This window comes from Mytilus galloprovincialis, chromosome 5, assembly GCF_965363235.1.
Source record: "Mytilus galloprovincialis chromosome 5, xbMytGall1.hap1.1, whole genome shotgun sequence".
Lineage (NCBI taxonomy): Eukaryota > Metazoa > Mollusca > Bivalvia > Mytilida > Mytilidae > Mytilus > Mytilus galloprovincialis.
Window position 1 is genome coordinate 80,896,125 of NC_134842.1, and position 24,156 is coordinate 80,920,280.

The 24,156-nt window shown below is 37.7% G+C and overlaps 1 protein-coding gene across 1 annotated transcript in view; it reads right to left on the minus strand.

Annotated features, from left to right (window-relative positions):
• The window catches only part of LOC143074161 (uncharacterized), a 48,445-nt gene extending 27,729 nt beyond the window's left edge, over positions 1–20,716 (minus strand). The window contains exon 1 of the mRNA XM_076249711.1: positions 20,640–20,716. The gene's annotated coding sequence lies outside the window, so the exon portion shown is untranslated. The remainder of the gene's footprint in view (positions 1–20,639) is intronic.
• Positions 20,717–24,156: the final 3,440 nt, after the last annotated feature.

The following is a 24,156-nucleotide window of genomic DNA, read 5'->3' on the forward strand; positions in this document are numbered from 1 at the left end:
CACTACAAGTGGGGATGAAATAATTTGTGATACTTACCTACTAATCTTGAAGTCAATAAAACGGGTCACAGTTAAAGTGTGGGCTTGTAGTGGGTTGTATTACGAAACAAGAACGTTGGAAGGACCGTTCATCATAAGTACGACTGCCTATACCCTTATTAGACAGAAAACCGCGTAGTAGTACGTGTCCTGATTTTTCTTTTCACATCTAGTAAACATTAGATTAAAAAAATTACAAGTGGTGGTTAGGGGTGTAAAATTGAAAAAAAAATAATCATAAAAGACATATGTGTGTAAGTATTAAATAAACAATGGCATTAACAAACAAAAACATATCGGGTACGCCTATATTGTCAGTTAATATACATGCTCTACATAATAAAGAGGTTGCGCTAGGTTTATAAAGACAATACCAAAGGGTCATTTACAAATAACGGTAAACAAAGGATTTGGGGTTAAAAGGATATAGTATAAACCCAAAAGACGTGTTGGTAAAGCTTATTGAAGACAAAACGCATCAAGTGTTACCCCATACAGAAGTGTTCACTAAAAATGAATTAATACTAAAAGCAAAGAAACGTGGTATACCTTATATATAGATCAAGATAAAGGAAAAAGGACTGCAACAAGACAAAGCTAAGAAACCTGTTATTAAGATGAAAGATGGTAGAAAAGAACTACAGTGTTTATTGAACCATTTGTTAATTCATTTTTAAGGCAAGTCGAAGTGCTTTACATACATTTGATTCGTAAAATTTCAGAAGACAACTTAAAGTAGGCATCGAAGGTGCTTCTAGTACAGTTGGTAAAAAAACCTTGCAACAGGTGACAGTGATTCCACTTTTAAGGTGAACTCAAGCATGGCAAGTTAGTATTACTGAATCAACCACCAAGACACTGAACTAACAGTAACGATAGAAAAGGCAAAAGAAAGCATAGCAACTTGCATGCGTGATGGAAGTGAGTGAACGTTAGTCATATTGTAGAAGTACACCTTCATATGAATAAATTGTATCCCTGAAGTTTGAGTCTTACCTACGCCTTTCAGTAAAACTAGTACAGACGAAGGCCATTATTAACGTGAGCTGTATTCTCACAATCACATCATGAATAGGTGGATCAGAAAAGTACATTTTACGAGTGAGTCAATACAAAAAATACAAAAAAGTACCCGTTAAAAATTCAAAAAACATCAGAAAGAATAGAACTCACACAAACACGTTGTATTTAACCAATGCTACTAAACATCATTACTGTTGGATAAAAAGTTTGTACTTGTTTGGCTTTATAAATATTTTGATATGAGCGTCACTGATGAGTCTTATGTAGACGAAACGCGCGTCTGGCGTACAAAATTATAATCCTGGTACTTTGATAACTATTTACACCACTGGGTCGATGCCACTGCTGGTGGACGTTTCGTCCCCGAGGGTATTACCAGCCCAGTAGTCAACACTTCGGTGTTTACATGAATATCAATATTGCGGTCATTTTTATAAATTTCCCGTTTACAAAACTGAATTTTTCGAAAAACTAAGGATTTTCTTATTCCAGGAATAGATTACATTAGCCGTATTTGGCACAACTTTTTGGAATTTTGGATCCTAAATGCTCTTCAACATTGTACTTGTTTGGCTTTATAAATATTTTGATATGAGCGTCACTGATGAGTCTTATGTAGACGAAACGCGCGTCTGGCGTACAAAATTATAATCCTGGTACTTTGATAACTATTTACACCACTGGGTCGATGCTACTTCTGGTGGACGTTTCGTCCCCGAGGGTATTACCAGCCCAGTAGTCAACACTTCGGTGTTGAGATGAATATCAATATTGTGGTCATTTTTATAAATTTCCCGTTTTACAAAACTGAATTTTTCGAAAAACTAAGGATTTTCTTATCCCAGGAATAGATACCTAAGCCGTATTTGGCACAACTTTTTGGAATTTTGGATCCTAAATGCTCTTCAACTTTGTACTTGTTTGGCTTTATAAATATTTTGACATGAGCGTCACTGATGAGTCTTAAGTAGACGAAACGCGCGTCTGGCGTACATAATTATAATTCTGGAACTTTGATAACTATATACACCACTGGGTCGATGCCACTGCTGGTGGACGTTTCGTCCCCGAGGGTATTACCAGCCCAGTAGTCAACACTTCGGTGTTGACATGAATATCAATATTGTCGTCATTTTTATAAATTTCCCGTTTACAAAACTGAATTTTTCGAAAAACTAAGGATTTTCTTATCCCAGGAATAGATTACCTAAGCCGTATTTGGCACAACTTTTTGGAATTTTGGATCCTAAATGCTCTTCAACTTTCTACTTGTTTGGCTTTATAAATATTTTGATATGAGCGTCACTGATGAGTCTTATGTAGACGAAACGCGCGTTTGGCGTACACAATTATAATCCTGGTACTTTGATAACTATTATCACATTTGTTAAGTCCCATAGTGTCATCCCACAATGGTAAAGTGTTTTTGTCGAAGATGTTTCAATCGTTGTTAAAGTAAGACTTTTTAGACGAACATTTAATGTATTGTGATATGATGAATGGAGTGAAAATCGAAATTCCAGAAGAAGATACCATTACAATATGTTACAACATAGTACCAACGTAAAATGCGATTTTCTTATGTTATTTATGCTGACATTCAATGTAGCTAAGAACAGATAGACACTTGCCAACCTGACAAACTAAAAGCTTACACGGATGTTAACTAACAAAATACACCTTCTGGTTTGACTACCGTGTCCAGTATGCTCATAGCACAGTGTAGATACTATTCTGTACGCTATCCGGAAGTCGCGATTTTCGAAGCGAGAACTTTTCGGATCACATTTTAAATTTGATGGGTATACTGAATTAAACGGTAAGTTGATCATCTGTACATTGCTTAATGATTAATTCAGCCGACATCGATATTCTCAAATGGTTTAGAATTAAATTCCGCACATTCATTATTCGTATCTTTGCCTTAATCAAGAGATTTTCAAGTGCATCACTAAGAATAATTAGTCGGCGAACCTAAAAACAATCTTGTTACCCCCTTAGTGTACAAATTAAAGTAAAAACTTGACTTAATTAACTAAATGTATATTTCAAGTGGTGGTAAAAGTTTCAACCAGATCTTTGAAGCCAGAAATAAGAAAATTACACTTGTTTGAATTTTTCACTGTACGATCAGTCTCGCTTGTATATTTTAAAACTGTATGATCAGTCTTTATGTCACTGTATTCTAGTGGTGATTTCAAAGTTATTTACGATACATCAGAAGGTGGCATTTTTCTAAATAACACAAATATATTTCAATACATTCACATCCTGAAAACTTATGAAACATGTTTTAGCTTGATAGGGTGTACTCGACTTACTACATTAAGTATAAGGATGTTAAAATGTTGCTAAAATAAGAGGGAGGTTTGATGTATACTAGTATATAAGTTTCAGAAATGTCCTCCGTTATACTTAAAATTGTACAAACACACAGATTTAGTTATATAAAAATGCATGTATTTACACACATTCGAGGCCGTACCGTAGCCTATAATTGATCACAGTTCCTTCACTTTGATTAAGATGTAGAGCTGTCTCTTTGACACTCAGTTGTACACCACTTTGTCAAGCGGGGGTTATAGTGATAAAGAAGTCCGTCTTTCCGTTCGTCCGTTGGACCGGTACAATATGTTTCGCCGGTTTTGTAAGCGCATCTCCTCATTAACCACTTAATATACATTGGGGGTTCCGGACATTTTTAAATGGAGAGGGGGTCCAATCCAGGAGAAAAGGGGATTCCAAATATATGTTCCCATACAAATGCATTGATAGTTTCAAACTGCCGGATCCCCTTTTTTTAATCCGTCACTGATATAACTATAATTAATCTTATTCGGTTTCCTTATCATAAATGATAACGACTGTATTGTGCACCGTCCATTTCGAATTTTAGTAAAAATCTTTTATGGGGTTACTTTATATAAGATACGGACTTGAACATTGCATTATATGGGGGCACCCATCAGGTATTTCCAACACCTCCTAAACCAATTATTAAAGTTTTCTGAAATTGTTCCATTTTTACTCGATTAATGCATTATATATGGACCTTCTATTTCTGTAAACTTACCAAAATTATATCACATGAATTATCCCCCTATGCAAAGCTGTCTTTATCCATTTTTTGTTATATTAAAAGAGACAGGCTTGATTTATGTTATCATCAATTGGTCAACGGCATACGGTATAAATAATCTTTAAAAATGTAATAGCTAAACAGATAACTGTAACGATACACTATTACAAAGTCCACAAGCGAATCATGTATTACTTTCTAGGCATTTGATTTTAAATAAGACTGATGGCACAAAAATGCAATTATTTTGCCGTCTAAAAAATTCATCAGACATATATTTGAATTGTCTGATGAAAGTAATTACACGTCCCTGGATAGTTCATAATATCACATATACACATATATACCTTCAAATTGCTGTTGTTTTTTCTTCAAAATCACGACTGGTCATACAGTCAAAAAATCTGAAATCTCTTCTAGAATACAGTCAGTTCTAGACTGATCGTACAGTAATTTATTTTAGGATCCTCAAGGAAAACATATTTTTTATGGGAAATACGAATATTCTACTTAAATACGAAAAGAATATTGAAACAGTATATATTTAACTGTAAACTGATACACATATTTGCATTAAAATATTATTTGCTTTGTACTACGAGAGCAAAATTGTCCATCGATTTCATTTTTTTCTACCAAGTTGATGTGATGCACACGTATATTTTATATTCTAATGCATGTTTTTGTTACAGTTACTCATATTTATGATGCTATATATACCTCGAAGATGTTCAAAGCACTTTGTAGATATAGGAGTAAACAAATGATGAGAAAAGTTACCGTAGGCAAAACCGTCCTGTTAGCCAGTTAGAAATCATCGCTTCGAAAATCGCGACTTCCGGATAGCGTACAGAATAGTATCTACACTGTGCATAGGGGATATAAAGAAACAAAACTGTACTCACTGGAAGACATTGTTCAGAGATTTGTGGATTGTATGGAAGAGATAATGAAGGCGATTGCAGACATCTACATTGATAAAAGACCTGGTGATGACTGAAGAAGATCCCAATGTTTTACAGCGAGTTAAGATTGTCACATGTGCGATGATGAATTAGGTGAAGACAAAGTGCGTGATCACGAGCGTTCGACAGGTAAGTATCGTGGTGCAGCACATAAAAAAATGTAACTTAGACTGTCAATTACCGGTAAGAAATGCTTTTCATTGATTCGTGTAAGTTTATGTTAAATTCGTCCGACACCTTATATATTTAACTTAGAATTTAAAGTTGAACAAATTTAAGGTATGAAAGTCGTGATTTAGGTAGAATAATGAATTTATGATAAATAATTAAAAATAAAATGTTTATCTTACGATTTCATGAAGGGTCATTACGACATGACGAAAACACAACTACTATCTGCTGACCGACTTAATAATAAACACATTAGTGTGGCTGACTATGTTCATGTACTACATGTGTTAATTTTGTTTTTTTGAAATTTGAAACAGTGTTGTTTCCAATGGTTGGTATTAACCAAAGTGCATCGTGTGTCAAAACTTTAACAATCAATTTGGCTTAAAATTTTTATTGACCTGAACACTAACCTTAGAATCATAGCCAGCATCGTATCTGAAAAGTATTCCTTTAAACTGATGAACAACTCAATGTTTGAAAATACCATGGAAAACACACGTTAACGGGTGAATATAATATTAATGACTACTAATAAGCAACCGTTGAAACTAATAGCTACACCCAACTGTGATCAATTCGTGGTGTATAACGAGTCCATGGTAGTAGTAAACATAAAGAAAACCAAACTAAAGTTTAACAAGCCTGTGTACTAAGGCGCAATTATCTTCGACATTTCAAAGATTTTAAATGTACGACATTCATTTGGACTTGCGTAAACCAAAGGGAACAAAGTTCGACAATTGTTTACCGACACTGATAGTTAAGCCTATTAAATTTAAACCGACGACTTTTACAAAGACACATCTCACATTCAAAACAAGATTGACACATCAAACTATTGTATGGACAACCCGTTTTCGAATTCCGACCAACGTCAACAACAACAAAAATGATTGGTATGCATGTGGTGGTCAAATGATGGCTAACTTTGTATGGATGTTTACAAGATGTGTTAATATCGAATGGGTGATGGTCAACACACCAGGAAAGCTAAAGGAACGAAGAAACAAGTCAATTGACAGAACATTACATTTAACGATTGCAAGACATGTTTGATAACCTTTTAACCCTTCCATTATGAGACCTGGAACCCATTGGACGTGTTAGTTTAAGACGACAACAAACAAAGCGTCTTTTCATTCTTACGGACTTTAATTCCCCCTTACGTAATGGTAAATTACTTGAAACTTAAGATCTACTACATCACCGATGAACTTCAGATAAGAGCACCAGTGGTCTGTGGACACTTTTGTTTGTAATTGTCACAATTGTTGTCTGAAGGAAAACCTTGATGAAGTTTCCAAGACAGATAAAATTGGACTTTATGGAAATTGAGAAATACATAGGAGTCAATTGCTTGAAGAATTGAACATGAACAACAATCCTATTACTAACATTAAATCTTATAATAATAATACGGAAACCGTTAGAATTAAAATTACAATCCGCGTGTAACCAGATAAAGAGAGATATAAAACGACTAGAGAAAAAATATGATACAGTCATTAAAGAACTCGAGAAAAAGGTAGATGAGTTAAAGACCACTCTGCACCAAGAACTCGAGGTAAATCAGATTAAAAACTCGACACATAAAACATTGATGAACTCTTGAAACTTTAGTTGTCAATAGAAGCTTAAGACCAAAACAAGGAAAATCTAGAGAGTCTGAGGATGTGTATTTTATCGAAACATGCTGGTGGGAGATTAAAATTCGTTAGTGGTTTATCATTTGGTAAAGACGTAGTCCAGATGTTTAATCCTTCACCACATTAATACTCGCATAACGAAAGTATCCGTTATAATCTTGGGCAAATTGTCAAAGCCTATACTTGCTAAAAGGTTGGTACTGCAAATCTTATTGTTTGAATCAAGAGTTTAAGGACTTAGGTTACCCTTTTCATGCAACAAAGACCTCTTTCACCCACACCTGTTTTGTTTTCGCAAGACCTTTCCGATGCGGTTCAAATCCTGAACCGTCTTTTAAGTTAAGGTTCATAAAAAGAACTTTGTACTTTTTCGTTAGTAAAATCCTTGATGTGATACCTTTGGGCTTAAGTGTTTAATACTTGGGACACCAGTTAAGACTTTTCTCGGTCCACCTTTTTAAACATTCTTTTCATTAAAGTTTAAAAAGGTGTCCGTCCCCTACTTTAAATTTAACCTGTTTCAATGAAAGAAGGTTACCAAACAAGTTCCATACACTTTATATTCGTGTTCTTTTTTACTAGCATTATAAGAAGCCATCTTAATTTATCTATATTTGGAGGTGTTGTACTAATGAAAGATATTGGCCATTATAGGGATTCAAAGGTGTGCCTTAACGTACTTTTCATATTAACCACACATGCTTTCGGAAATCCTAGGCTTATCTCTACGGCAAAGTTCCGAACCAGACCTATCTCATTTTAAAGGTATTGACCCGAGCTATTCGCCTCTTCAAAATTTTTCTGGGAACCGGCACTGTCTGGCCACAAAAGAGGTTCAAAATTGTCCATTTACGTACATGTATTTTCTATATCAACAATACATTCGGTATTCCTCGACATATCCCTACGGCAAAGTTCCGAACCGGACCTGGCTGATTTTAAAGGTACTGACCAAAGCTATTACCAACTTAAATATTTTCTGGGATCCGGGCCCGTCTGGCCACTAAAGAGGTTCAAGGGTGCCCCTTAACGTCAATTTCCGTATTAACCACACATTCGGTACTCCTCGACATATCCCTACGGCAAAGTTCCGAACCAGACCTACCTCATTTCAAAGGTTTTGATTCAAGCTATTTGCCACTTAAATATTTTTCTGGGATCCGGGCCCGTCTGGCCACCACAGAGGTTCAAAGGTGCCCCTTAACGTAATTTTCCGTATTAACCATATGCGTACATTCGGTACTTTTCGGCATATACCAACGGCAAGGTTCGGAACCGGACCTAGCTCATTTTACAGGTATTGACCCAAGCTATTCCCCACTTAAATATTTTTCTGGGATCCGGGCCCGTCTGGACACCACAGAGGTTCAAAGTTGCCAATTTACGTATTTTCCATACCAACCACACATTCGGTACTCCTCGACATATCCCTACGGCAAAGTTCCGAACCGAACCTAGCTCATTTTAAAGGTATTGATCCAAGCTATTTGCCACTTAAATATTTTTCTGGGATCCGGGCCCGTCTGGACACCACAGAGGTTCAAAGTTGCCAATTTACGTATTTTCCATACCAACCACACATTCGGTACTCCTCGACATATCCCTACGGCAAAGTTCCGAACCGAACCTAGCTCATTTTAAAGGTATTGATCCAAGCTATTTGCCACTTAAATATTTTTCTGGGATCCGGGCCCGTCTGGCCACCACAGAGGTCCAGAGTTGCCCATTTACGTATTTTCCATATCAACCACACATTCGGTACTCCTCGACATATCCCTACGTCAAAGTTCCGAACCGGACCTAGCTTATTTTAAAGGTATTGATTCAAGCTATTCACCACTTAAATATTTTCCTGGGATCCGGGCCCGTCTGGCCACCACAGAGGTTCAAAGGTGCCCCTTAACGTAATTTTCCGTTTTAACCATATGCATACATTCGGTACTTTTCGGCATATACCAACGGCAAAGTTCCGAACCGGACCTAGCTCATTTTGAAGGTATTGACCCTAACTATTCCCCACTTAAATATTTTTCTGCGATCCGGGCCCGTCTGACCACCACAGAGGTTCAAAGGTGCCCCTTAACGTAATTTTCCGTTTTAACCATATGCATACATTCGGTACTTTTCGGCATATACCAACGGCAAAGTTCCGAACCGGACCTAGCTCATTTTAAAGGTATTGACCCAAGCTATTCACCACTTAAATATTTTTCTGGGATCCGGGCCCGTCTGGCCACCACAGAGGTTCAAAGTTGCCCATTTACGTATTTTCCATATCAACCACACATTCGGTACTCCTCGACATATCCCTACGGCAAAGTTCCGAACCGGACCTAGCTCATTTTAAAGGTATTGACCCAAGCTATTCCCCACTTAAATATTTTTCTGGGATCCGGGCCCGTCTGGCCACGACAGAGGTTCAAAGGTGCCCCTTAACGTAATTTTCCGTTTTAACCATATGCATACATTCGGTACTTTTCGGCATATACCAACGGCAAAGTTCCGAACCGGACCTAGCTCATTTTAAAGGTATTGACCCAAGCTATTCACCACTTAAATATTTTTCTGGGATCCGGGCCCGTCTGGCCACCACAGAGGTTCAAAGTTGCCCATTTACGTATTTTCCATATCAACCACACATTCGGTACTCCTCGACATATCCCTACGGCAAAGTTCCGAACAGGACCTAGCTCATTTTAAAGGTATTGACCCAAGCTATTCCCCACTTAAATATTTTTCTGGGATCCGGGCCCGTCTGGCCACCACAGAGGTTCAAAGGTGCCCCTTAACGTAATTTTCCGTTTTAACCATATGCATACATTCGGTACTTTTCGGCATATACCTACGGCAAAGTTCCGAACCGGACCTAGCTCATTTTCAAGGTATTGACCCAAGCTATTCACCACTTAAATATTTTTCTGGGATCCGGGCCCGTCTGGCCACCACAGAGGTTCAAAGTTGCCCATCTACGTATTTTCCATATCAACCACACATTCGGTACTCCTCGACATATCCCTACGGCAAAGTTCCGAACCGGACCTAGCTCATTTTAAAGGTATTGACCCAAGCTATTCCCCACTTAAATATTTTTCTGGGATCCGGGCCCGTCTGGCCACCACAGAGGTTCAAAGGTGCCCCTTAACGTAATTTTCCGTTTTAACCATATGCATACATTCGGTACTTTTCGGCATATACCAACGGCAAAGTTCCGAACCGGACCTAGCTCATTTTCAAGGTATTGACCCAAGCTATTCACCACTTAAATATTTTTCTGGGATCCGGGCCCGTCTGGCCACCACAGAGGTTCAAAGTTGCCCATCTACGTATTTTCCATATCAACCACACATTCGGTACTCCTCGACATATCCCTACGGCAAAGTTCCGAACCGGACCTAGCTCATTTTAAAGGTATTGACCCAAGCTATTCCCCACTTAAATATTTTTCTGGGATCCGGGCCCGTCTGGCCACCACAGAGGTTCAAAGGTGCCCCTTAACGTAATTTTCCGTTTTAACCATATGCATACATTCGGTACTTTTCGGCATATACCAACGGCAAAGTTCCGAACCGGACCTAGCTCATTTTAAAGGTATTGACCCAAGCTATTCACCACTTAAATATTTTTCTGGGATCCGGGCCCGTCTGGCCACCACAGAGGTTCAAAGTTGCCCATTTACGTATTTTCCATATCAACCACACATTCGGTACTCCTCGACATATCCCTACGGCAAAGTTCCGAACAGGACCTAGCTCATTTTAAAGGTATTGACCCAAGCTATTCCCCACTTAAATATTTTTCTGGGATCCGGGCCCGTCTGGCCACCACAGAGGTTCAAAGGTGCCCCTTAACGTAATTTTCCGTTTTAACCATATGCATACATTCGGTACTTCTCGGCATATACCAACGGCAAAGTTCCGAACCGGACCTAGCTCATTTTAAAGGTATTGACCCAAGCTATTCACCACTTAAATATTTTTCTGGGATCCGGGCCCGTCTGGCCACCACAGAGGTTCAAAGTTGCCCATTTACGTATTTTCCATATCAACCACACATTCGGTACTCCTCGACATATCCCTACGGCAAAGTTCCGAACCGGACCTAGCTCATTTTAAAGGTATTGACCCAAGCTATTCCCCACTTAAATATTTTTCTGGGATCCGGGCCCGTCTGGCCACCACAGAAGTTCAAAGGTGCCCCTTAACGTAATTTTCCGTTTTAACCATATGCATACATTCGGTACTTTTCGGCATATACCAACGGCAAAGTTCCGAACCGGACCTAGCTCATTTTAAAGGTATTGACCCAAGCTATTCACCACTTAAATATTTTTCTGGGATCCGGGCCCGTCTGGCCACCACAGAGGTTCAAAGTTGCCCATTTACGTATTTTCCATATCAACCACACATTCGGTACTCCTCGACATATCCCTACGGCAAAGTTCCGAACAGGACCTAGCTCATTTTAAAGGTATTGACCCAAGCTATTCCCCACTTAAATATTTTTCTGGGATCCGGGCCCGTCTGGCCACCACAGAGGTTCAAAGGTGCCCCTTAACGTAATTTTCCGTTTTAACCATATGCATACATTCGGTACTTTTCGGCATATACCTACGGCAAAGTTCCGAACCGGACCTAGCTCATTTTAAAGGTATTGACCCAAGCTATTCACCACTTAAATATTTTTCTGGGATCCGGGCCCGTCTGGCCACCACAGAGGTTCAAAGTTGCCCATCTACGTATTTTCCATATCAACCACACATTCGGTACTCCTCGACATATCCCTACGGCAAAGTTCCGAACCGGACCTAGCTCATTTTAAAGGTATTGACCCAAGCTATTCCCCACTTAAATATTTTTCTGGGATCCGGGCCCGTCTGGCCACCACAGAGGTTCAAAGGTGCCCCTTAACGTAATTTTCCGTTTTAACCATATGCATACATTCGGTACTTTTCGGCATATACCAACGGCAAAGTTCCGAACCGGACCTAGCTCATTTTCAAGGTATTGACCCAATCTATTCACCACTTAAATATTTTTCTGGGATCCGGGCCCGTCTGGCCACCACAGAGGTTCAAAGTTGCCCATCTACGTATTTTCCATATCAACCACACATTCGGTACTCCTCGACATATCCCTACGGCAAAGTTCCGAACCGGACCTAGCTCATTTTAAAGGTATTGACCCAAGCTATTCCCCACTTAAATATTTTTCTGGGATCCGGGCCCGTCTGGCCACCACAGATGTTCAAAGGTGCCCCTTAACGTAATTTTCCGTTTTAACCATATGCATACATTCGGTACTTTTCGGCATATACCAACGGCAAAGTTCCGAACCGGACCTAGCTCATTTTAAAGGTATTGACCCAAGCTATTCACCACTTAAATATTTTTCTGGGATCCGGGCCCGTCTGGCCACCACAGAGGTTCAAAGTTGCCCATTTACGTATTTTCCATATCAACCACACATTCGGTACTCCTCGACATATCCCTACGACAAAGTTCCGAACCGGACCTAGCTCATTTTAAAGGTATTGACCCAAGCTATTCCCCACTTAAATATTTTTCTGGGATCCGGGCCCGTCTGGCCACCACAGAGGTTCAAAGGTGCCCCTTAACGTAATTTTCCGTTTTAACCATATGCATACATTCGGTACTTTTCGGCATATACCAACGGCAAAGTTCCGAACCGGACCTAACTCATTTTGAAGGTATTGACCCAAGCTATTCCCCACTTAAATATTTTTCTGGGATCCGGGCCCGTCTGGCCACCACAGAGGTTCAAAGGTGCCCCTTAACGTAATTTTCCGTTTTAACCATATGCATACATTCGGTACTTCTCGGCATATACCAACGGCAAAGTTCCGAACCGGACCTAGCTCATTTTGAAGGTATTGACCCAAGCTATTCCCCACTTAAATATTTTTCTGGGATCCGGGCCCGTCTGACCACCACAGAGGTTCAAAGGTGCCCCTTAACGTAATTTTCCGTTTTAACCATATGCATACATTCGGTACTTTTCGGCATATACCAACGGCAAAGTTCCGAACCGGACCTAGCTCATTTTAAAGGTATTGACCCAAGCTATTCACCACTTAAATATTTTTTTGGGATCCGGGCCCGTCTGGCCACCACAGAGGTTCAAAGTTGCCCATTTACGTATTTTCCATATCAACCACACATTCGGTACTCCTCGACATATCCCTACGGCAAAGTTCCGAACCGGACCTAGCTCATTTTAAAGGTATTGACCCAAGCTATTCCCCACTTAAATATTTTTCTGGGATCCGGGCCCGTCTGGCCACCACAGAAGTTCAAAGGTGCCCCTTAACGTAATTTTCCGTTTTAACCATATGCATACATTCGGTACTTTTCGGCATATACCAACGGCAAAGTTCCGAACCGGACCTAGCTCATTTTTAAGGTATTGACCCAAGCTATGCACCACTTAAATATTTTTCTGGGATCCGGGCCCGTCTGGCCACCACAGAGGTTCAAAGTTGCCCATTTACGTATTTTCCATATCAACCACACATTCGGTACTCCTCGACATATCCCTACGGCAAAGTTCCGAACCGGACCTAGCTCATTTTAAAGGTATTGACCCAAGCTATTCCCCACTTAAATATTTTTCTGGGATCCGGGCCCGTCTGGCCACGACAGAGGTTCAAAGGTGCCCCTTAACGTAATTTTCCGTTTTAACCATATGCATACATTCGGTACTTTTCGGCATATACCAACGGCAAAGTTCCGAACCGGACCTAGCTCATTTTAAAGGTATTGACCCAAGCTATTCACCACTTAAATATTTTTCTGGGATCCGGGCCCGTCTGGCCACCACAGAGGTTCAAAGTTGCCCATTTACGTATTTTCCATATCAACCACACATTCGGTACTCCTCGACATATCCCTACGGCAAAGTTCCGAACCGGACCTAGCTCATATTAAAGGTATTGACCCAAGCTATTCCCCACTTAAATATTTTTCTGGGATCCGGGCCCGTCTGGCCACGACAGAGGTTCAAAGGTGCCCCTTAACGTAATTTTCCGTTTTAACCATATGCATACATTCGGTACTTTTCGGCATATACCAACGGCAAAGTTCCGAACCGGACCTAGCTCATTTTAAAGGTATTGACCCAAGCTATTCAACACTTAAATATTTTTCTGGGATCCGGGCCCGTCTGGCCACCACAGAGGTTCAAAGTTGCCCATTTACGTATTTTCCATATCAACCACAAATTCGGTACTCCTCGACATATCCCTACGGCAAAGTTCCGAACAGGACCTAGCTCATTTTAAAGGTATTGACCCAAGCTATTCCCCACTTAAATATTTTTCTGGGATCCGGGCCCGTCTGGCCACCACAGAGGTTCAAAGGTGCCCCTTAACGTAATTTTCCGTTTTAACCATATGCATACATTCGGTACTTTTCGGCATATACCAACGGCAAAGTTCCGAACCGGACCTAGCTCATTTTGAAGGTATTGACCCAAGCTATTCCCCACTTAAATATTTTTCTGGGATCCGGGCCCGTCTGACCACCACAGAGGTTCAAAGGTGCCCCTTAACGTAATTTCCCGTTTTAACCATATGCATACATTCGGTACTTTTCGGCATATACCAACGGCAAAGTTCCGAACCGGACCTAGCTCATTTTCAAGGTATTGACCCAAGCTATTCACCACTTAAATATTTTTCTGGGATCCGGGCCCGTCTGGCCACCACAGAGGTTCAAAGTTGCCCATCTACGTATTTTCCATATCAACTACACATTCGGTACTCCTCGACATATCCCTACGGCAAAGTTCCGAACCGGACCTAGCTCATTTTAAAGGTATTGACCCAAGCTATTCCCGACTTAAATATTTTTCTGGGATCCGGGCCCGTCTGGCCACCACAGAGGTTCAAAGGTGCCCCTTAACGTAATTTTCCGTTTTAACCATATGCATACATTCGGTACTTCTCGGCATATACCAACGGCAAAGTTCCGAACCGGACCTAGCTCATTTTGAAGGTATTGACCCAAGCTATTCCCCACTTAAATATTTTTCTGGGATCCGGGCCCGTCTGACCACCACAGAGGTTCAAAGGTGCCCCTTAACGTAATTTTCCGTTTTAACCATATGCATACATTCGGTACTTTTCGGCATATACCAACGGCAAAGTTCCGAACCGGACCTAGCTCATTTTAAAGGTATTGACCCAAGCTATTCACCACTTAAATATTTTTCTGGGATCCGGGCCCGTCTGGCCACCACAGAGGTTCAAAGTTGCCCATTTACGTATTTTCCATATCAACCACACATTCGGTACTCCTCGACATATCCCTACGGCAAAGTTCCGAACCGGACCTAGCTCATTTTAAAGGTATTGACCCAAGCTATTTCCCACTTAAATATTTTTCTGGGATCCGGGCCCGTCTGGCCACCACAGAAGTTCAAAGGTGCCCCTTAACGTAATTTTCCGTTTTAACCATGTGCATACATTCGGTACTTTTCGGCATATACCAACGGCAAAGTTCCGAACCGGACCTAGCCGTCTGGCCACCACAGAGGTCCAAAGTCGTCTTAGGGTGGTCACCTTCATTTAAGCAGTCTCTGGTAGCTGTTCACTATTAATTTCTTTTCTTTTTCGGCTTTCCATAAGTATTTCTATGTTTATTTCTATATGTTTCTGGAGTAATTGGATTTTGTTTCATATTTTATATATTAAATTACATCTTTGGTGAATCCTCTGTAATGTTTTATTGATAAAAATCTATATAACATAAAGACAAATATACAACTTGTATCAGGGTTTATATTCGAGGACAACGAAAATTTATGACAGCTTGAAGGGGTCATAGAATGGTATCTTTTCCCTTAGGCTTTATAGTGATTTTCAACTAAATTTAAATATTGAACCGACGGCTAGCAGTCGGTTGGATATTGAATATCAATTATCGAATGTCAAATAAAGGACAGACCGCTAACATACATATTTAAAACGGAATGAAATGCTTTAGAAATGAGCAGAAACCGTGAAATTGTCGATTTCCGCTGTTAGATTGCATTTAACTAAGATTTAGCGATTTTTGGAACGTTTGAGTCTCATGCAGTTTTTTGGTTTTTAGACATATCGTCAAAATTGGCTGCTGGAAAAAAGTGGCTGCTATCTTGATTGGCCGATAAAAGTGGCTGCCAGCTTGAGTCTGGTAGGCATATTGAAACATTGAAAATTTGGAAGAGTTTTATGATCATTATTACTCCATGTTTGTTGTACTATAAAATGATTCATAATTGTCAATGGCATTTTTTAGCAAATACTAAACTATCACCACAAAAGTTCCGTAAATTTTGACGTCGTCATAAAATATATCTGAAAAGTAAACAACCGATACCGGAAGTACCGGAAGTAACTTGCACGAGAGGCACTATTCTGGGTTTTGTGCACGAGATGCACCTGATATGGGTTATCAGCCCGGGTGGGAAATTATGGCTTGTGTACTTCCAGTCATTACTCATATGCAAAAACTATCATATCAATGCTAAGTATATGATAAATATATTTATCACATATTTTGTACTGATATGTACGTTTTTGCATGGCCAATAATAGCCGGAAGTCAAGGTTGGTTATCAGCCCTCGGGGCCGATATCGATATCAGCCCTCGAAATCCATATCAAGCCCCCGAGTTTAACTTCCGGTAAACTGTCAATCAAAGACTATTTGTAAACAAGTTGAACACAATGAAAAGAAATTTAGAAAGTTACGAATCTGCTGTAGAAGAAAAAAGTAGAAATCAACAGTGAAAATCACAAAAGTTCCCGTAAAATTTTGACGTCATAAAGAATTTATAAAATATATGACGCCACACTGGAATGAGTAGCGATATAGGATTCTTCTTAAGCATTTTTAACATTTGTAATGTAACATTTTAAAGTCGTTTAATATTTGCAATTCTTAGAATTAATATATTTATTGTTAATCATTTCTGAAACTTTTCACAAAACGTTGTTTACCTACTGTGATACGAACTTTTTTAAACTCACAGTGATACATTTTTTATTTTATTTTCGTTAAATATCTTTTTGATTTTTGATGAAATATCAAACATAATTTGATATGTGATAAATAGATTATTACATGTCATTTTTCATATGGTCCCTGGTATCAGCCCTCGACCCATATCAATCCCTCGGGCTAAAGCCCTCTGGCTTGATATGGGAGTCTAGGGCTGATACCAGGGCAATATGAAAAATGCCATGTAATAATCTATAAATATATAGTATAGGGTATAGGGTGCCCTAACACATACATGGTAAGTTACCATACAGAGTTAGAAACCATATGGGGTTAGTAAGAAGTTACTTCCCTTTCAAAATAAAATAAAAATCTGAAAGGTTTAAACAGACGAAGAAACTAATATATATTATTGAAATACATTCATAAAACAAATTTGAAGCTAATATGTTGTTATTGTTGTTATTTGTTTTTGTGAAGACAAATAATCATGTTGTGATTGGTTAAACACCGTCACGTGGTGACCCCATATGGATCTGAAGGGAGTTATTAAACTTCATAGGGGGTTCGTGACGTTAAATCTACTGTTATTATCGCACCGCGGGTAAATTATCACGTTGTGATTGGTTTAACGCCGCCACATGGTGACCCCCTATGAGACCGTAGGGAGTTAGTAAATTTCATAGGGGGTTCATGGCGCGTTAATGGTGACGTCATCTATTAATGTTGTTGTGTTTCATTGTAAATTTTTCAACAATACGCAGCAAAAAAAGTCCAGCGTGTGATAAATTCGTTATACGGTTAACTACTGACCCCCTACAGATCCATAGAGGGTGAATAAAATCCATAGGGGACTCGGCCTCCGGCCTCACCCCCTATGGATTTTACTAACCCTCTATGGATCCGTAGGGGATCAGTAGCGAACCATATAACTTATAATGGTGACGTCAACTATTGATATTGTTGTATTTCATTGTTTATTTTTCTACAAAACGTAACAGGAAAAGGCCTGCATGCGATAAATTCGTATACGGTTCACTACTGACCCCCTACGAATCCATAAAGGGTTAGTAAATTCCACAGGAGACTAGGCCTGCGGCCTCATCCCCTTTGGATTTTACTAACCCTCTATGGATCCGTAGGGGGTCAGTAGCAAACCATAAAACTTATATTATAGCACCGCGGGTAAATTAACACGTTGTAATTGGTTTAACGCCGTCACGTAGTGACCCCCGATAACCCCGTCGGAACATCTCTTGACTTGTTAATAGGGGTATGGATGTGTATTGGCTAAATTTGTAAAAGTGATTGGATCAATCTTTCTGAATTTTGGATATATATTTGGACTAGGACTATACATTACACACACAACAAATTTGACAAAAGTACATGGTGCAATTTTTTTAATGATGCAAAACGTTACAAAGAATTGATAGAGGGACCGGTGGTTAGTAAATTTCATAGGGGGTTCATGACGCGTTTATGGTGACCTCATCTACTAATGTTTTTGTGTATCACGGTTTCTTTTTCAACAAAACACAGCAGAATAAGTCCAGCGTGCGATACATTCGTTATACGATTAACTACTGCCCCCTACGAATCCATAGAGGGTGAATAAAATCCATAGGGAATTCGGCATCCGGCCTCACCCCCTATGGGTTTTACTTACCCTCTATGGATCTGTAGGGGAACAGTAGCGAACCATATAACTTATAGTATACGTCATGTAAAACCTCAATTGGGAATTTTTCTCTTCCAAACCCCCCCCCCTTTTCAGTTTGATTTGAATTCGGTTATAATCAGGATATTGTTAAGGCAGAATAAAACCTAGAATAGAAAAATTAAAAAAGATATTGCAGATTTTATTTTTTTATCTTTAATATATTTCTAGAAAATGATTCAACTAAAGAAAAGTAGATTAGTAACAATTATTAGAACTGAAAAAAACTTCATAATACTGGTAATTTGCCATTTACAGTTGTTTGTCTGGTTTTTTTTTGTTGGTTTTTTTTTGGGGGGGGAGGTATATAAATAAAATGTTGTTATTAAATCTGAGTCTGTCCGTGTAAAAAGGTACCAAAATGAAAAATTACGAAATCCAAAAATGTGTCCATGAGTATTGCTAGCAGCTTTATGATTTATATAAGACTGTTACTTTTTCCTCTGTAAGTTATTCACATTTCAGTGCTTTAATACAACTCCCTTGTTTTTTAATGATTTTGTTCATTCATTTTCTTTTTATGCATTATTGTTCATATATATGTCTTAACTTGCCGGATGGTGATAAGGCTCTCGCTTACGAAGCAAAAATCACTTCATTGTAATAGTATCAACATTAAGAATCCAGTTTGAGGATAGCTGATTTATATCATATAAAATAACTTTGATATAAATTAAAATCTTATTTTTCTAAGGTCGGATGATTTATATAATATTAAATAACTTAACTTAACTTGACCTTTTCTCTCTCTATAAGTTTTGCGAATTGGTTTCATCAATTCCGGTTAACAATTGATTTTTACACATGCCCGTGTACGAAAATTCTGTTATTTTTACGTTTTTGTCGTTTTACCTGACAAATGGGACATCATTTTATGAGTTTTCTACAATTTTTTCAAAATTATTTTAACCAATTTTGATAACCTGTTCTGTAAAGTTTACCAACAAGACTTCTTGTACCTTTTCGTATGGACTGACTCATTCATAATTTGATGTTTAGGAACGTACTGCATTGTGTAATATTTTCAAAAAAACTTATATACTAAAATATTTTTATTGGTTTAACAATGGAAATAAAACAAATGGCATGACGTATTTTCATTTAAGGGTACAGACAATCAAATAATCTGAAGTACATGACGTATTTTGTTGATATTTAATTTAAAAAAAAAAGCATATTGATCAAAAAACATATGCAAAAGCTTTTCAAAAATGTGTTATTTGGCTTTATAATTTGTTTGCTTACATATATGTCGCCTCTTATGCTGGAAGCTAAATTATGCTTAATACGGTGACTTATAGATGTTAATGTCTGTGTTACATGTATTTGGTCTCTTGTTGAGAGTGGCCTCATTGGCAATCATATCGCATCTTCTAATTTTTATATTAATAGACATCCTACATAAGAACACACATTTGTTGTGGAATACAGACTGTCCGAAGTCAGGAATCTGATGTTCACTAGTTGTCGTCTATGTATGGGGTTCATAAGTGTTTCTCGTTTTTCGTTGTTTTTTTTTTGTTTTTTTTTTTATAGATATGACCGTTGATTTTCCCGTTTGAATGGTTTTATACTAGTAATTTTTGGGGCTTGCTGTTTGGTGTGAGATGCTCCGTGTTAGAGGTAGTACATTGACCTGTAATGGTTTACTTTTATAAATTGTTACTTGGATGGAAATTTGTCTCATTGGCACTCTTACAACATCTTCCTTAATCTATATATCGGCAATACTCATGCAGTTTTGTCACTTGTACATATCTATAGTAGAAAGCATTTCAAGGTTTGTTAAAGGATGCATAGAACTTAGGTTATCAAAATGTAACATGCATAACTGAAATAAATTTTTATTTTATTGTTTCTTTGTTTTGTCCGGGTTAATTTCTGTGTGTTTTTATTTAGCCCTTTTTTAACTGATATGACATTTATCCTATAATGATATACATATTATTTTATTAATTTTTTGGTTTAGTGTCCGAATAGGATAAATTACTTACCAATGTTGATCCTCAATTATCTTTTCTCTTTTATCTATAATGTTGTTATCCGATTGTTGCCACGTTCTGAGAGAAGATTTTTTCGTGACAAACTATTCTTAATTATGAATTTGTCGCATGTTAGATCAAGTTTCAGGATGAAAAATCAATCACAATAGCATATGTTTGAATCATATTTTTTTTTTATGTCAGTATTGATACATACTGACGAGAATTAAATAAAAAAATGAAGTAAACATCGATATTTATTTGAAGTCCAAAATATGCATTTAAAGAAATTATAACTTGTAAGTTATAATTTAAAAAAACAGATTATTTGAAAACCGACGTCACATGTGCTGTAACAGTTTCCCCTAACAAATGCCTACCTTAAAAGGACAAGTTTACCTTACTAAAGTATATCACCAATCCGATTCCTCAGCAAAATATTATATACAAATAAATTTAAGGAAAAAAAACACATGTATACAGAACAACGAATTGTAGATTTTAGTAATACAATAAATCATTTGATAAACTGAAGACATTCATAGCACAAAGAAATGGAACTACAAAACTAATTTTATAAAATACTAAAAAATACAATGTTACAATGAATATATAAATTTAGATTCCCCCCCCCCCCCCCAAAAAAAATAAAATAAAAAAAATCAAAGTTTCAGCTCCCTCTGACTAAGGTTGTCTTTGACGGAGTTAGATATAAATGTCAAAGAGACTATTCAAGAAAGTTCATATGAAGCGGACGTATGAGTAGTTACATTTACATTAATATTAAGATGACCATACGACCATCAACACAAAAAACACGGGAACCGTCAAGTCGGCTAATAAAGAGGATAAGATGGATAAATTTAAATAGTTGGTTGTTTAACGTCCAGTAGCAACTATTAAATGCATTATTAAGGGGAGAACATAAATCATGATGTAATTAAAAACCAACCTGATGTCCAGTCACAAATATTTCATGCATATTTATGACAAGAATAGTTTTAAAGTTACTACAAATTATATGTGGGAGGCTGGAACTGTTAAATTTGACAACACCTTTGAAATTTAATTATAATAGAACAGGGCAGAAAATTGCATAGCAACATATAGAAAATAAAAATGGTTAGTAACGACTAGGAATTCGTAACTGTCGTATCTTATAGTTGAAGTGTTATACACCCTACATGGAGCACCAGACTATCTATTTATACATCCAAAACATTCAAACGGACCGTTCGCTTTACTGCCTGTCTCTGAACATTAACATAAGAAAATGTGGTATGATTGGCAATTAGACAAGTTTCCCCAAAGGACCAGATGACATAGAAGTTTTACGAATATAGGACACCGAACGGACTCCAACACTGAGCAAAACCCATACCCTACATTATGCAAAACAATTCAAGACTAACGGACTTACTGATTGATAAAACAACGAACGAAACAAATATGATATATACAAAAACCAACCACAACCACTGGATTGCATGCTCCCATAACCCTGAAATAAAAGTGTATGAAAGCTGATTGATTTTTTTAAATGTCCATATGATTAATGAGGGTTTGGATTAGGTTTATAAAATAGCGAAAAATGGACCAACATGAAAAAAAGAGAATAATGGGGTGCTTAATTATAAAGAATAACTGCAAAAAAAAAGAATTGGTTAATAAATATAAAATATACTGATCACAGAAAAGAACAATGTTCAAAATACAGTTATCAAGTAATTACAGAATAAGCACTATTTTTTTTAAAGATTAAGAATAATGAGTGGAAAAATTAAAGAATAAAGAAATAAGGGATCCTCCATCCATACTCTCATCAAAGTGTATCTGTTACAAACCATATATGAGTGTTAAATTTTTAAATTTACTGTCAAAGGATTTGGCTTTGATATAAATAATTTTATTTTAGATAAAAAAAGAAAAAAAAGAAGAAGAAATGATATTATTGCTAATGAGACAACTTTAGATCGCCGTACGGCCTTTAACAATGAGCAAAGCCCATACCTCCCCTTCCCCATTTCATACCTATTATTTATTAAATAGTTACAATAGGATTTGGTAGGCATTCAGTTGCAAATATTTCATGCACACATTATAGACTGGAACACAATGATATGTAGGTCATTTGATGCTAGGCGGGGATGTCAATCTACCGCTGCCGGAGTAAGGTAAAACCATCCCCTTGCGTCAGGAAATACTAGTAGTTGAAATGATAAGTTCCATATAGATATGCATTTGTATCTAATCCCCCCTTTCTATCAAATGTAACTGGACAATAAATAATAATGCTTTGCACGAAGTTTCACCTTGGTATATGTACAAAATGACCCATCTCTTTTATTCATTATCTTTGCTGTTTTGATACTATTGCAGTTTGAAAATTCCGTAGTTCACATGGCTACAGAAGGGGTCATACACCTTAAACGCCGGTAAGTATTTAAGATTTCGATTGGTATATTTATGCTGTGAAATACCTTTAAAAAAATCTCGTACATTGAAAAACAGAAATGAATGTCCGTTGTATATTTTAATTTGTCCGTAGGCTATCTTTTTACTCTATCGAATTAATAAAAGTTAATTGATCAACAAGGCTGAAGTCAAATGAATGTTGTGAGTAGTTTTAGTGGGAAGGGTGTGTCCTGTGTCCTGTATTTTCATTGGTTTGATGTTTTGTTACCCTCCATTATTGTCAAGAAAAAAACATTCAGCCGGAGTGTTTTAAAATAGCCATTTGTCGTCAGACATTTTTCAAAGAAGCAAAAGATTTGATGTTACATTTGAAACTGTCCGTAAAAACACATATACAAGGTATGTATATTTTTATAATCGTTTTGTGTTAGTGGATGATCAAAACGCGACTTTTAAAATTTTTTCTCATTTTCTCATGAATTTTAGATATGATGGAAAAGACTATTGTGTATTCATTATTTTTCGTGGATTTCGTGAGTACAGGGGGCTTGCATGCGGACATAGATGCATTAGTCTTAGATGCATGATTTTTTTCATTAGTTGTTAGTGGCTTTGACCTAGCTGTGAGATAACTGCGAGTACTCTCAGATCTGTTCCTAGTGTCTTTTTGTTGTCGGGATGTATAAGTACCCGGTCACGGCCACTTGTATTTTTGTCCTACTGAGGAGTTAAGCCTTTTTCAACTGATTTTTATAGTTCGTTCTTATGTTGTACTGTTATATCACTAAGGGTTGGGATTCCGCTAACATGTTTAACCCCGCCACATTATTTATGTATGTTATTATCCCAAGTCAGGAGCCTGTAATTCAGTGGTTGGCGTTTGTTGATGTGTTACATATTTGTTTTTCGTTCATTTTTTTTTTTATATAGATAAGGCCGTTAGTTTTCTCGTTTGAATTGTTTTACATTGTCATATCGGGGCCTTTAATAGCTGACTATGCGGTATGGGCTTTGCTCATTGTTGAAGGCTGTATGGTGACCTCTAGTTTGTTAATGTCTGTGTCATTTTGGTCTCTTGTGGACAGTTGTCTCATTGGCAATCATACCACATCTT